The sequence below is a fragment of the Mytilus trossulus genome, chromosome 4 (assembly GCF_036588685.1).
Source record: "Mytilus trossulus isolate FHL-02 chromosome 4, PNRI_Mtr1.1.1.hap1, whole genome shotgun sequence".
Classification (NCBI taxonomy): Eukaryota; Metazoa; Mollusca; class Bivalvia; order Mytilida; family Mytilidae; genus Mytilus; species Mytilus trossulus.
Genome location: NC_086376.1, coordinates 79,604,709 through 79,619,836, shown reverse-complemented (window position 1 = coordinate 79,619,836; position 15,128 = coordinate 79,604,709). Strand labels below are relative to the sequence as shown.

Sequence of the window (15,128 nt, the reverse complement as noted above, 5' to 3'; positions counted from 1 at the left end):
GCTTATTCAAAGGGTTTATTGTAGAAACTAATTCAAACAGTCTAGAGCAGATGCCACTTGTTATATGGTTTCCAAATAAAATTTCGTTGAAACTGCAAGGGACTAGATTTCTGTTTATTGCATCATCATGTTTAGGCCTTACTAGCTGCAGAACTGTATCACTTTAATTTACCTTTTGCTATATTCTGACAATTTGCGGACTACCTATGGTCCTCAATATAAAAATTATAAATAAAGGTTCCACAGCTATACTGGCACAAGTGACTCAAATGGTTTTGAATATACTAGAGGGTTGTATATAAATAACACATAGCTGAGAGGGTGATAGAGCAGATTGTAACACCCCAAAATAAATTGTCAACCAAGGCAAAGCCTGACTGTGCTCTTTGAGGGGTAACATAATCTGCTCTTTCACCCTCTCAGCTATATGTTCATTAAATTATTATACTGAATGTTCTGTTATAACATAATCTATTAAATTTCAAATTAAAAGAAATAAATATGACATCTTTTAGATAACAACCATCCATATTCAATAAACTCACACTCCTCAGATGTGGATTAAGAGCGGGACCCTGGGCCCTTCCCTTTTTGTGTGAAAAATTTGGTTGATTATATATAGCAATAACTGAAGCATGACCAGAGCAGGCCCCATTCTTAGGCAGTCAGTGGGCTCCCACTTTTGAATGGATCCCCTATTGCTCCAAGAAGGGTAATAGAATATTTGCCATGGGATAGAGAAATTATCTCCCTTGTATTACAGAGCATTTTCACATGAAGTATACTAAATTTGTGAATTTTTTTCTCAGAAATTTAAATTTCAGTCAAGTGTGAGATGTAGGTCATTACGTGTATGATGAATTCTTTGATATAAAAAGCCAAAAGGATTTACAGAAAATGTCGTATCATTCAAACCTATATTATATGTGACAGTTTTGTTCCATAATATTTTTTTTAATTGATTAATTATTGAAGCTAATAGTACTTTTTGAAGAAACTTGATTTATGAACTATTTTCCTAATATTGCTGAATCAGTTGAAATACAAATACAATTTCTAATAAAAATCCTTGTAAAGTACTGATTAACCTCTGTTTCTGTTTTGAAGATCATCTAAAATGGAGGCCACAGGCTCCTGTTACTTTATTATTGTACAATGAGGATTTGTAAACCTTACTCATAGTAGAAAACCCTAGTAGATGTGCTGTTATATCACTTTCCCAGGATACAGGAGGGTTGAACACTCACAACCATGTTTTCTTATTCTTTATTTACCTATCCCTAGTTAGGAGTATATAATTCAGTGGTTGTCTGCCATATTGTTTATTCCTTAATAGTTTTCAGCATTTATTAGGCAGTTCTCTTGTGAAATGTTTTACACTTTCTCAATTCTAGGTTAATATACAGTATACGATTTGCTCATTGTTAAAGGATTCAAATTGCCATATAGCTATTAAGTTGATGAGGTTCTCTTCCATTGATATCTGCTGTATGTTTGACTAAAAGGACTAAAAGCTAATCCTACCATATCCTATTTATATTTTGACTATTTCATTAAAAACAATAAAACAAAAGATTTGGTCTGCACTCATTCACAGTATTTGTAGGTGTTAAGTACTTTCCTCTATTCCAAGAATTTGTTTAAAATTAAAAGGAGATTTGATCTATGTTACAGTTTCCACGTAATTGGTATTAGGCTCTGTTGGGCATCAGTTTGCACTAAAGGGGACGGCTAATTATGTAATTAACTAATATGAATATGACATCATTGTTTTTTTGCTTATTCACTGTTATTGAATCTGTTTAGGTACATAGACAAAATAAACTTGTTTTATATTCTGTATTTAGATACAGCTTGTTTTTATATTTGAGTTATTTCTGTAATTTAAAAACTGATAAGATTTTATTTCCTATTGACTCAAGAATGAACTTAAACAACAGGAAGTTTAAAGTGAATGCATCAGCTTATCTTAATTGTATTAGTGAACTGAAGATTAGGCAAATACTTATACATCTTCAATATTTTTTTTGCACTACAATTTAGTATCTTTTTTAAAAAAACATATAATTGTCCTTTTAGAAAGAAAAAAATGTATTCTCAAGAGTCAACAGCTGGTGTTTATAGCTTTGAACGCATAGCAACTGGTATAGAGGACGAAGGGGACACACTCTCCACTAATTGGCTCAATTTTGTACATTTTAATTTTTTTTACTGCTGAAAAACTTTTCTACAGAATCTGATAACTGCTGTCCCAATCATATTGAAACTCCTTGATCCACCACTGAAGTTATACTTTGTAATGAATTAAAGTCTTCTAACTGAGAGAAAACTTGTATGGATCTGATGAGTTGTGCCTTTTTCAACTGATTTCTATAGTTCTTATGTTTACTGTTTAAGGGGAGGGTTGGTGTGCCTTCAAACTATTTTAACCCCACAACATTCTGTAAGTGCCTGTCCCAGGTCAGTAGCCTGTTATTTCTATAATGTGGTGGTCGTTTGCATTGTACATGTGTATATCATATTTGTTTTCCATTTATTATTTTGTACCTAAATCAGGTTGTTAATGTTCTACTTTGAATTGGTTTCCATTCACCATTTCAAACCTTTATAGCTGACTCATAATGGGGGTTACTCGGATTTTACTCATTGATGAAGGCTGTACGGTGACTAAAGTAGTTATTTCTGTGTCGTTTAATTTTTTCTCTTGTGGCTTAGTCTCAGTTTTCTCTTTGGTCATCATACCACATCTTCTTATTCTTACATCATGTAGTGAAAACTTTTTTTCACATATAACTTAATGAGGGACCCATATTCAAGCTTTTGTGATAGGTAAAGAACTGTATGTGACAGTGGTTCTGTTGTCATTGTTTCCTATTGTATAATTACTAAATTTGCATATAATATGTATTGAGGAGAGGTTATTGAGGACAGGGTAGATGAGATAACAATGAGTATCACTTATTTTGAATTCTGCAACATTTAAACCAAGATTTTGGAATATTTTATCTTCTGTCATCATATAAACAAGTACGATTTCATTATGATAATGTTTCATTAAAAAAAAAAAAATTTAGTCTGCACTCATTCATAGTATTTGTAGGTGTTAAGTATTTTCCTCTATTCCAAGAATTTGTTTAAAATTTGTTTAAAATTAAAAAGAGAAAACATTTCTTATTTTTTAGGCTTTGATGTATTGTGACTTTGAAAGTTACATGATTGTCATATCTTGTAAAGGCACGCACATTAAAGCAATATTAAAGATGCAAGTGTGAAAGGTCTAGAGTGAAAAACTTTTTAATGTATAAGGTCACAGTTTTCAGAAAACAATTAATTGATAGTCAGATTCTTCAGGTAATTTCAGGCTTTTGTTTCTGGGCTATATCTAGAACTTGATAGAATTAGCCTCAAAGATTGAGGAAATGTGAGGGAAATGTATGAAAAACCCTTTTAACAAAGTAAAAGTGAAAAATTCTTCTCTTTACAGCTATTACTAATGATGGTAGACAAGCTCATATTTTATGCTTTAATCATCACTATAAAGAAACGCTTGACTATAAACACTATTAAATACACATTTTTCATTCACTGTTAAGATTGTTAAGTAATAGTAATGACTTTTATTTACAAAAATAAATTTCAACATCCATACAATATACAAGCTTTTAACTTTTAAGCATAGAATAAGAAAAAAAAATGATGGAATGAATTTTAGTGGAAAAAAAAGTGATTCATGAATTATCGTCAACTTCATGGTAACATGCCTACTCAAATTTTTATTTCATGAACTTGCAATTTGGAAAAAATAAAATGTTCTATTTTGTATCTAAAAGATAAAACCTTTTCTATCAAATAATTGAAAATTAATTCATGCACTCAGATTTTTTCATAAAAAAGTTTAATGAAATCTTTTTCATCATGTAATATTAAATCAAATATCGTCTTAAGAGAGGCAATGGAATGGGGGAAAGTAGCACAGCTAGTGTATTGAATTCAAGAGAGAAAGCCTTATAAAAAAAAATGCAGAATATATTTAGAAAAAAATAGAGAGCCTTATAAAAGAGTGCCTGAATATGTTTATGTAGGAGAAAGCCAAACAAAAGAATTAGCAAAATATATAATCAGGAAGGGAGAGAGTCTTATAATTTTCAAAACAATTGATAATTGGATATATTTGATACTAAATTAGCTTATGAAATTTCAATCCTTGTAATAAGAGAGCCTTTCAGCTTCTTTTATGGTGAAATAGTTTCTACTTTAATTTTTTTTGTAACATTTTTTATATCTGACCAGGGACGTCTATTTTAAGTCCTTGATCTGACACAGTGAGTGTTAACTCTGTTTAGTTTGAAGAGTACAGTGGGATACAAGAAATATCTTTTCATGAGGGAAATAGATAATAGTCAACAACCTTAAGTGTTAACCTTCTATAAAATGACAGAATATGTTAAAAAATCAGAGAGAAATTATTGATTCCAACTGCAATATTGAACCTTGAAGCTTATTCCAAACTTAAAAATAAAACAAATTAACACCCTGTTGACAATATGACATGTATATTTGAATAAATGTACATGTAAATTTTAGAAATAACTTAAGAAATGCCCTACTTTCTTTGTCACTTGTCTAGCAATATGTCATTATAGATATTTATAAAACAAACATATGTTTCATTTTAAAAAAATACTAGAAGGAGTTTTATGTTAATTTGTATTTAGCTACATACACATTCATCACGAGTAATAATTGTAAGGCTAAGTTAGGAAATATTGGTTTAAATGGGCACTAATCTGTTCTTCTGAATTTTTTTTATTGAACTTATAACATATAATAATGGCCATGGAATGTCCTATTTTCAAACTGTTATGTCGTCAAGTATCACACCCGTCGCTAGGGGGTTTGAGGGTTACGAATCCCCCTTTGAAAATAAATAAGCACTCTAAAGATGATGTTCTGTTTGTATTGTGACTGTTAAAGTTGGGTTTGATTGTATTGGTTTGAAATTCTTAGCCACAGGCCTGAGTATGTTTTTTTTTATATCTCAAATCATGTCTTTCCACAAAGTTATTTGTTGCTGAGAATTAGTAGCACTGTAACATACATTATCACATATTTGTTACGAATCAATATCAATATACTCTTTTTTGCCCCGGGCAATTTTGAGGTTTTGGCATATGCAATAACCTCAAAATTGCCCGTGGCAAAAAAGAGCATATTGATATTGTGCCCTGATTCTAAATGATGTGACGTCATTGCGTCGTTAACGACACTTTTGTGATAAAATGTTTAAGATTTAATCTTTTATCTTTCATTAATTTGTTATAATTGACCTTTTTTTCTCTTTTCTGCAGAACTTAAATATGTGATAAAAAGATTATAACATTTATTGTCCATATTGGCCCTGGTATCATCCCTGGACCCATATCGGATCTCGGCTAAAGCCTCGAGGCCGATATGGGAGTCTCGGGATGATACCAGGGCAAATATGGAAAAGGGTATGTTATAATCTATATTTATCATTAAGAGCTCATGTAACACAAACTTATACAAGGCTCACGACTCCTCACTTGTACAAGATTCACAACACTGTGGCTCTTTCACTTTTAGATCACACTGATGCATAAACATTAGTGTTAAATCAATATTTTTAAAAATATTTGTCCGCCTCAAAGTGGTTGAGGCCATATAGTTTTACCCTTATCCTTCATTCAGTCATTTCTTCCATCTCCAATGAACAGTAATACAGACTTTTTCCCTAATGCCTTCACATATTATGCTGATTTTTGGTATGTGAGTCTTCTATGCAGAGTTGCAGATCAAGTAATGTTTCATTCTAAATCAGTTTTTTGCCAAAGTTAGAGGCTTAGGACTTTGAACATTTCTTGTAAAACATCTATTTTTTTTGTTGCTATGTGTTAATTTTTTATGTAATTTTTTTTTGTGCCTCATACTAATCTTTTCAGTTAAGTCAGTTGCAACAGATTTTTAAATTTTTTTCTGATATGTTGTTCTTTTAAATATAGAATAACCATACATTGTCTTGAAATATCAATGTTATTTGTACAAGGCTTAGAAACAGGTAGAAAGTGTTGACTGTGTTGAGCATTTCTACCTGTTTCGAGCCTAGTACAAATAACTTTGATACTTAGAGACAATGTATGGTTATTCTTTATATTCTGCAACTCTTATAACTATTCTAAAAAAAGAATTTAGGGTAAAAACCATCATTTCTTGATTTTGAGCGGAAGATGTAAAATTTCCGTGAACCTGTATGTTTTATTGACATCATATATAAAACACTACGGAAATACATTGTCAACGTCATAAACAAGGTGATATATGGTCAGTGAGTGTATATCACATATGAATATACGGTCAATGCAATTTGACTGCTCAAATAGCACAGCTGCAGTATATATATCACTGTCCTAGGTAAGTGGGAGTGTTGGGGTGAACTGCCTTCAACTTGTTTAACCCCGCCACATTCTGTATGTGCCTGTCCAAAGTCAGGACCTTGTAATTATGTGGTTGTCTTTTGTGCTGCATATTATATTTGTTTTCTGTTTATTACTTTGTACATAAGGATTGAGCACTCATAATATGTTTCAGACCCTGGCACATTATGCTTTCACTAAATTCAGGAGTCTGTAGTTCATTGTTTGCCATTGATTCCTCTTCATTATACTTGTGTTTTTGTAAATTATTTTGTTGTTAGTTAGACAGTATAGTTTTCATGTTTGAATTGATTCATACATTTTATGTTGTGGCCTTCAACTGATGATATGGTATGGGGTTCCTTCATTAAAGGCTGTACAGTGGCCAATAATTTCTCACATCCATTGCACTCAAACTCTGATGAATAGTTGTCTCATTGGCAATCTTAAAACATCTTCTAAACATTATACGAAAAAATACTTTTAATCTGTGTATATCTGTACTTTTACACATGTATATATACCTACCTTTATATGAGTTCATACATATGTTTGCACTTTGATATGAAATTTATGAATTTTTCTTGCATCTAATTATATTTATACAAGTACAATTTATGAATGAAAATATAAATTTTCCACACTTGATTAATAGACATAAATAAGCAACATATGTTGTGTTACCTATTGAGACCATCTAATTATCAGTAAGTACTTATAGTCAGTTAAAAATACTTTAATAAGTATGATGATTTAAGATATAAAACTTTTATGGTTCCTCTTCTCTTCAGTAGTTTTCTCAATACTATATGTTAGTTATGTTTATAGTTGTGTAGAGAAAACTCTCTAAGATATATTGATTGCTAGAGTGTTAACACAATGTATGTGGATTTGTATAGAGGACCCATCATCATATGCATATTGACTGTTTCTATGATAATTTGAGAATGAACTCTAGGTTGATGTAATTGTGTAGAGGACCCTCAGACATCATATGTGTATTGACTGTTTACTTGATAATTTAAGTATGAACTCAATGTATGTGGATTTGTATAGAGGACCCTCAGACATCATCATATGCATGACTGTTTACTAGATAATTTGAGAATTAACTCAAGTTATGTGGATTTGTATAGTCGGACAGACAGAGTACCCACATCATCATATGCATATTGACTGTTTATTTGATAATTTAAGTATGAACTTGAGGTCCATGTAATTGTGTAGAGGACTTTCATCATCATATGCATATTGACTGTTAGCTTGATAATTTGAGTATGAACTCAAGGTATGTGGATTTATGTAGAGGACCCTAATCATCATATGCATATTGACTGTTTCTTTGAAAATTTGAGTATGAACTCTAAGGTATGTGTATTTGTATAGAGGACCCTCATCATCATATGCATATTGACTGTTTCTTTGATAATTTGAGTATGAACTCAAGGTATGTGGATTTATGTAGATGACCCTCATCATCATATGCATATTGACTGGTTCTTTGATAATTTGAGAATGAACTTTAGGTTCATGTAATTGTGTAGAGGACCTCATCATCATATGCATATTGACTGTTTCTTAGATAATTTGAGTATAAACTCAAGGTGTGTGGATTTATGTAGAGGACCCTCATCATCATATGCATACTGACTGTTTTATACGACCGCAAATTTTGAAAAAAATTTCGTCGTATATTGCTATCACGTTGGCGTCGTCGTCATCGTCGTCGTCGTCCGAATACTTTTAGTTTTCGCACTCTAACTTTAGTAAAAGTGAATAGAAATCTATGAAATTTGAACACAAGGTATATGACCATAAAAGGAAGGCTGGTATTGATTTTGGGAGTTTTGGTCCCAACATTTTAGGAATTAGGGGCCAAAAAGGGCCCAAATAAGCATTTTCTTGGTTTTCGCACTATAACTTTAGTTTAAGTTGATAGAAATCTATGAAATTTTGACAATAGGTTTATGACCACAAAAGAAAGGTTGGGATTGATTTTGGGAGTTTTGGTTTCAACAGTTAAGGAATTAGGGGCCAAAAAAGGGCCCAAATAAGCATTATTCTTGGTTTTCGCACAATAACTTTAGTTAAAGTAAATAGAAATCAATGAAATTTAAACACAATGTTTATGACCACAAAAGGAAGGTTGATATTGATTTTGGGAGTTTCGGTCCCAACAGTTTAGGAATTAGGGGCCAAAAAGGGACCCAAATAAGCATTTTTCTTGGTTTTCGCACCATAGCGTTAGTATAAGTAAATAGAAATCTATGAAATTTAAACACAAGGTTTATGACTATAAAAGGAAGGTTGGTATTGATTTTGGGAGTTTTGGTCCCAACAGTTAAGGAGCCCAAAGGGTCCAAAATTAAACTTTGTTTGATTTCATCAAAATTGAATAATTGGGGTTCTTTAATATGCCGAATCTAACTGTGTATGTAGATTCTTAATTTTTGGTCCCGTTTTCAAATTGGTCTACATTAAGGTCCAAAGGGTCCAAAATTAAACTTAGTTTGATTTTAACAAAAATTGAAACCTTGGGGTTCTTTGATATGCTGAATCTAAAAATGTACTTAGATTTTTGATTATTGGCCCAGTTTTCAAGTTGGCCCAAATCGAGGTCCAAAATTAAACATTGTTTGATTTCATCAAAAATTGAATAATTGGGGTTCTTTGATATGCCAAATCTAACTGTGTATGTATGGTCCAGTTTTAAAATTGGTCTAAATTAAAGTGCAAAGGGTCCAATATTAAATTAAGTTTGATTTTAACAAAAATTAAATTCTTGGGCCTCTTTGATATGCTGAATCTAAACATGTACTTAGATTTTTGATTATGGGCCCAGTTTTCAAGTTGGTCCAAATCAGGATCTAAAATTATTATATTAAGTATTGTGCAATAGCAAGTCTTTTCAATTGCACAGTATTGTGCAATGGCAAGAAATATCTAATTTCACAATATTGTGAAATAGCAATTTTTTTTTTAATTAAGAGTTATCTTTCTTTGTCCAGTATGGTAAGCAAGAAATATCTGCAAGATTTTTTTTAATTGGAGTTATCTTTCTTTGTCCAAAATAAACTTAAATCTTTGTTATATACAATATACAATGTATATTCACTTTTTACTACCAACTGATAAATTTAAATAATCTTTACCATTCAGTGATAACAAGCAGTTTTTTTACATCTTAATATTTTATGATGTATTTAAATGAGTAGTAATTGTTGCAAACTCCATTAGAATATTTTAATTGAAATTAGTTTTGGAATAAGGGAAAGGCGGATGTGAATAAAAAATTGGGTTCAATTTTTCTCATTTGAAATTTCATAAATAAAAAGAAAATTTCTTCAAACATTTTTTTGAGAGGATTAATATTCAACAGCATAGTGAATTGCTCTAAGAGAAAACAAAAATTTTAAGTTCATTTGAATACATTCATTCTGTGTCAGAAACCTATGCTGTGTCAACTATTTAATTACAATCCAAATTTAGAGCTGAATCCAGCTTGAATGTTGTGTCCATACTTGCCCCAACCGTTCAGGGTTCAACCTCTGCGGTCCTATAAAGCTACGCCCTGCGGAGCATCTGGTTTTGATTAATTTGAGAAAGAACTCTAGTTTCATGTAATTGTGTAGAGGGCCCTCAGACATCATCAAATGCATATTGACTGTTTGCTGGATAACTTTAGTATGAACTCAAGGTATGTGGATTTAAGTAGAGGACCCTCATCATCATATGCGTAATGACTGTTTGTATGATAATTTGAGTATGAACTCAAGGTATGTGGATCTATGTAGAGGACCCTCATCATCATATGCATATTGACTGTTTCTTTGATTATTTGAGTATGAACTCAAGGTAATTGTGGATTGTATAGATGATCCTCGTCATTATATGCATATTGACCGTTTCTTTGATAATTTGAGAATGAACTCTAGGTTCATGTAATTGTGTAGAGGACCTCATCATCATATGCATATTGACTGTTTCTTTGATAATTTGAGTATGAACTCTAGGTATGTGGATTTGTGTAGAGGACCCTCAAATATCATCATATGCATATTGACTGTTTCTTTGATAATTTGAGTATGAACTCTAGGTATGTGGATTTTAAAGAGGACCCTCAAATATCATCATATGCATATTGACTGTTTCTTTGATAATTTGAGTATGAACTCTAGGTATGTGTATTTGTATAGAGGACCCTCATCATCATATGCATATTGACTGTTTATTTGATCATTGAGTTTTAATTTGAGGTTCATGTAATTGTATAGAGGACACTCATCATCATATGCATGTTGACTGTTTATTTGATAATTTGAGAATGAACTCAAGTTATGTGGATTTGTATAGAGAACCCTCATAATCAAATGCATATTGACTGTTTCTTTGATAATTTGAGTATGAACTCAAGGTACATGGATTTAGGTAGAGGACCCTCATCATCATATGCATATTGACTGTTTCTTTGATAATTTGAGAAATTGAATGAACTCTAGGTATGTGTATTTGTAAAGAGGACCCTCATCATCATATGCATATGGACTGTTTGCTTGATAATTTGAGAATGAACTTAAGTTATGTGGATTTATGTAGAGGACACTCGTCATCATATGCATATTGACTGTTTATTTGATCATTGAGTTTGAACTTGAGGTTCATGTAATTGTATAGAGGACACTCATAATCATATGCATATTGACTGTTTCTTTAATAATTTGAGAATGTACTCAAGTTATGTGGATTTGTATAGAGAACCCTCATCATCATATGCATATTGACTGTTTATTTGATAATTTGAGAATGAACTCTAGGTATGTGTATTTGTATAGAGGACCCTCATCATCATATGCATATGAACTGTTTATTTGATAATTTGAGAATGAACTCTAGGTATGTGTATTTGTATAGAGGACCCTCATCATCATATGCGTATTGACTGTTTGCTTGATAATTTGAGAATGAACTCTAGGTATGTGGATTTGTGTAGAGGACCCTCACCTCATATGCATATTGACTGCTTCTTTGATAATTTGAGTATGAACTTGAGGTTCATGTAATTGTATAGAGGACACTCATCATCATATGCATATTTACTGTTTCTTTGATAATTTGAGTATGAACTCAATGTTTGTAGTTTTATATAGAGGACCCTCATCATCATATGCATATTGACTTTGTTTGATAATGTGAGTATAAACTCGGGGTACATGTATTCGTGTAAAGAACATCATCATCATATGCATATTGACTATTTGTTTGATAATTTGAGAATGAACTCTAGGTTCATTTATTTGTGTAGAGATCCCTTATCATCATATGCATTTTGACTGTTTGTTTGATAATTAAGTGTGAAGATGAGGTATGAGGATTTTTTTTTATAGAGGACCCTCATCATCATATGCATATTGACTGTTTGTTCAATCATTATGAATGTGAACTTTAGGTATGTAGATTTGTGTAGAGGACCCTCACCATCTTAGGCTTATTTACTGCTTTTTGGGGAAAGACGGCTTCAAGCCGTCAATCCCCTATGGGGTTGACCAGAGAGACACTCCCTAACATCATTCATTTTGTTTTTATACATGTTATAGTGTGGAAAACCCCCCAACAAATCTTACTTAGATTGAAGAGAAGGAGACCCAGATATGAATAGTTTGACTTTAAACACTTTTTTACACATTTCCCTTCTGTTTCTCACGAAATTATCGTATATTGAACTCTCCTTTACACTATTTACGTTTATTTTACAATCCGGAAAAAATTAGTATGACGAGATATTCTAAATATATCCAACCTACATTGTATTTTATAGTGACGTCATTCTTGGAAGAAGCAGGGATATCCTTCACCAGTTCACTGGTTATTTAAATCATTCTTAGAGATCGTGCACTAATTACAAATTTGTATTTGTTAAATCTAAGCATAATATTGTTTACTGTAGATGATTTAAACATCAACATACAATAATTTAATTTGTAGGTCAACAACTTTCAAAATAAACAAAGATAGTGGGGTGACATGAGACAGGGGAAAGAAACGATTTTATTACTTTTTTCGGGTCTCACTAATTAGAGACAAAAAGCGTCAAAAAGCGACAAGAAGCGTCAAGAAGACTATTAAGCGACAAGAAAAAATTATTCTTCTTGTCGCTTCTTGTCGCTAATTAGTGAGACCACTTTTTTTCGTAAAAATTCTGAGAATCTTCCTCCAATTCAGGAGCACCTCAATTGATGAGTAATTATCCACTAAAATAAAAGTTAATGTATTTAAACACTTCAAATGTGACATTTCATTGGATTAGTAGTCTTCTATTAAAACTAATTTTTTGTGTACCTACATAAGCATTGTAATGGTAAAAAAAAATAAAAAAAAAAAATTTGCATTTTGTAGTTTAAACATATTTATTATTTACAAATATTTCAAAATTAAGATTTGGAAACAAGCTTCACACAGTTTACATCACTCATATTGTTTTTTTTATTAGTACCTGTTTCCCTGTGATGAGAGTTGTAACTCGGAACTTTAACAATGGAAATTTAAAACTGAATAGATTTTTCAGTCCACACTTTCTAAAGAAAAAACTTAAAAATCCAAGAGTACTGTCACAAAAAATGGAAAATGGCCCTAGCCTGCAGTTCAGTGGTACACAATCAAGATTTCAAAAAATATTGTAGTTGTTGTGAAATGACAGAATTCAGTTGAGTTTTAGATAATAAGCTATCAACTTTAATCAAATGTTTAGATTTAGAAGATGCAGATCTCTTCCATTGGTCCAAATTGAATCCTAAACTAAGGAAATGAAATGACATAAAAAACAATTGATTTCAATATTGTCCACCTTTCTACATGTTCTAGCTGTTCTCATTTTCATTCTTCATATGAAAACTATCAAAAGATACCCCCCCCCCCCCCCCCCTTTCCAAAAACATAATTAAATAGAAACAAGGGCCGTCTTTCCCCTCAGAGCTATTCAGCTCTTTGATTTAGACATTTTGACCTCTTTTTGGAGAATTGGAATGTGAACTTGAGGTATGTGTACTTATGTGGAAACACAGTCTAAGATTGGTTGACTATATTGAGAAACTCCAGTTCTGTGGAATTATGTAGAGCCTCCACTGAGTGTAAGACTTAATGACTGCCTTTTGCGAGAATAAAACTTTGATTTCCAGTTCTGTGGATTCATTTTAAAATGCCTGTCTTTTAGACCGGACGTATTATGGTAAACTGTTGTCCGTTTGTCCGTCTGTTTGTCCGTCTGTCGTCCACACTTAGGACAATAACTCAAAAACACTTTCACCAATTTCCATGAAACTTAAGAGAAATTGTTTATATCTATTGACGTAAGCTCCCTTTTGTTTTTTATTAATTTCAGATTTTAAGTTTTGGATTTATGGGGCTTTATTCATAAAAAAGGGGGGATTTTCAACACTTCGGACAATAACTCAAAAAGGCTCTCACCAATGTCCATGAAACTTTGGTGAATTGTTTATATCTATTGATGTAAGCTCCCTTTCAATTTTTATAAATTACAGATTTTAAGTTTTGGATTTATTGGGCTTTATTCATAAAAAAAGGGGGATTTTTAACACTTTGGAAAAAAACTCAAAAAGGCTTTCACCAATGTCCATGAAACTTTGGTGAATTGTTTATATCTATTGATGCTCCCTTTCAATTTTTTAAAATTTCAGATTTTAAGTTTTGGATTTATGGGGCTTTATTCATAAAAAAAGGGGGATTTTTAACACTTCGGACAATAACTCAAAAAGGCTTTCACCAATGTCCATGAAACTTTGGTGAATTGTTTATATCTATTGATGTAAGCTCCCTTTCAATTTTTATTAATTTCAGATTTTACATTTCCGTGTTATGAATTTTTATGCTTAAAAAAAGGGGGATTTTCCAATTTTGGGACAATACATTTAAAGCCTAAAAGACAAGTTAAAAGAGCAATGGGCGTATCATGCGCTAAAGCGCAGCCCTTTATTATTTGTGGAATAAAGCTTTTCATTGATTAGGTTATAGGCAAACTAAATTTCATAGAAATACAATAGACTTGTAAGCAGAATTTGTCAAAGCCAATATTTTGAAAAAATTATCCACAAAAAAAAAAACCCATTTTTTCTTCAAATCACAAAAACTGCTACCCACAAAAATAAATGACTCTGTAGATGTGACAATTTTTGAAATTTGTCTAAAGTTCTTCAAACACCATGGTCTAATCCTATTTACACACACTAACACATTCACACAGTCACCAAATATAAAATCATATAGTGTAACAAATATATCAGTCAATATATATAGATTCTACCACTGCATCGAGTGTAATACGATATTTATCAACTCTGACAGTTAAAATTTAAAATTTAACTGTTGAGAGTGAATAAATATCGTATTACACGAGATTTGGTAGTAGAATCTGTTTCTCTAATGATTTTCTAACATTATGCAGGCAAACTTATTCCTTCTTTTCCAATGATTTGCAAAAATATGTGTTCTTTCTATGTGACGTCATCAGGCATGGTCGCCTTTTTTCATGCCGTCACAATAGGAATTTCTGAGGAAAGCAAGAAAATTTGACGTCATAATCGTATTTTAACCAATGAAGTACTGAGATCAAACAAACCACACGTTGATTAAATTTTTTTTATACAATGGGTGCAGAAAGGGATAAATTGACGAAGAATTAGAGAA

At 31.7% G+C, this 15,128-nt stretch overlaps 1 protein-coding gene across 12 annotated transcripts in view; it reads left to right on the top strand.

Annotated features, from left to right (window-relative positions):
- Nucleotides 1-15,128, top strand: part of LOC134716067 (nuclear hormone receptor HR96-like) — a 155,730-nt gene that overhangs the window by 22,163 nt on the left and 118,439 nt on the right. The window lies entirely within an intron of this gene.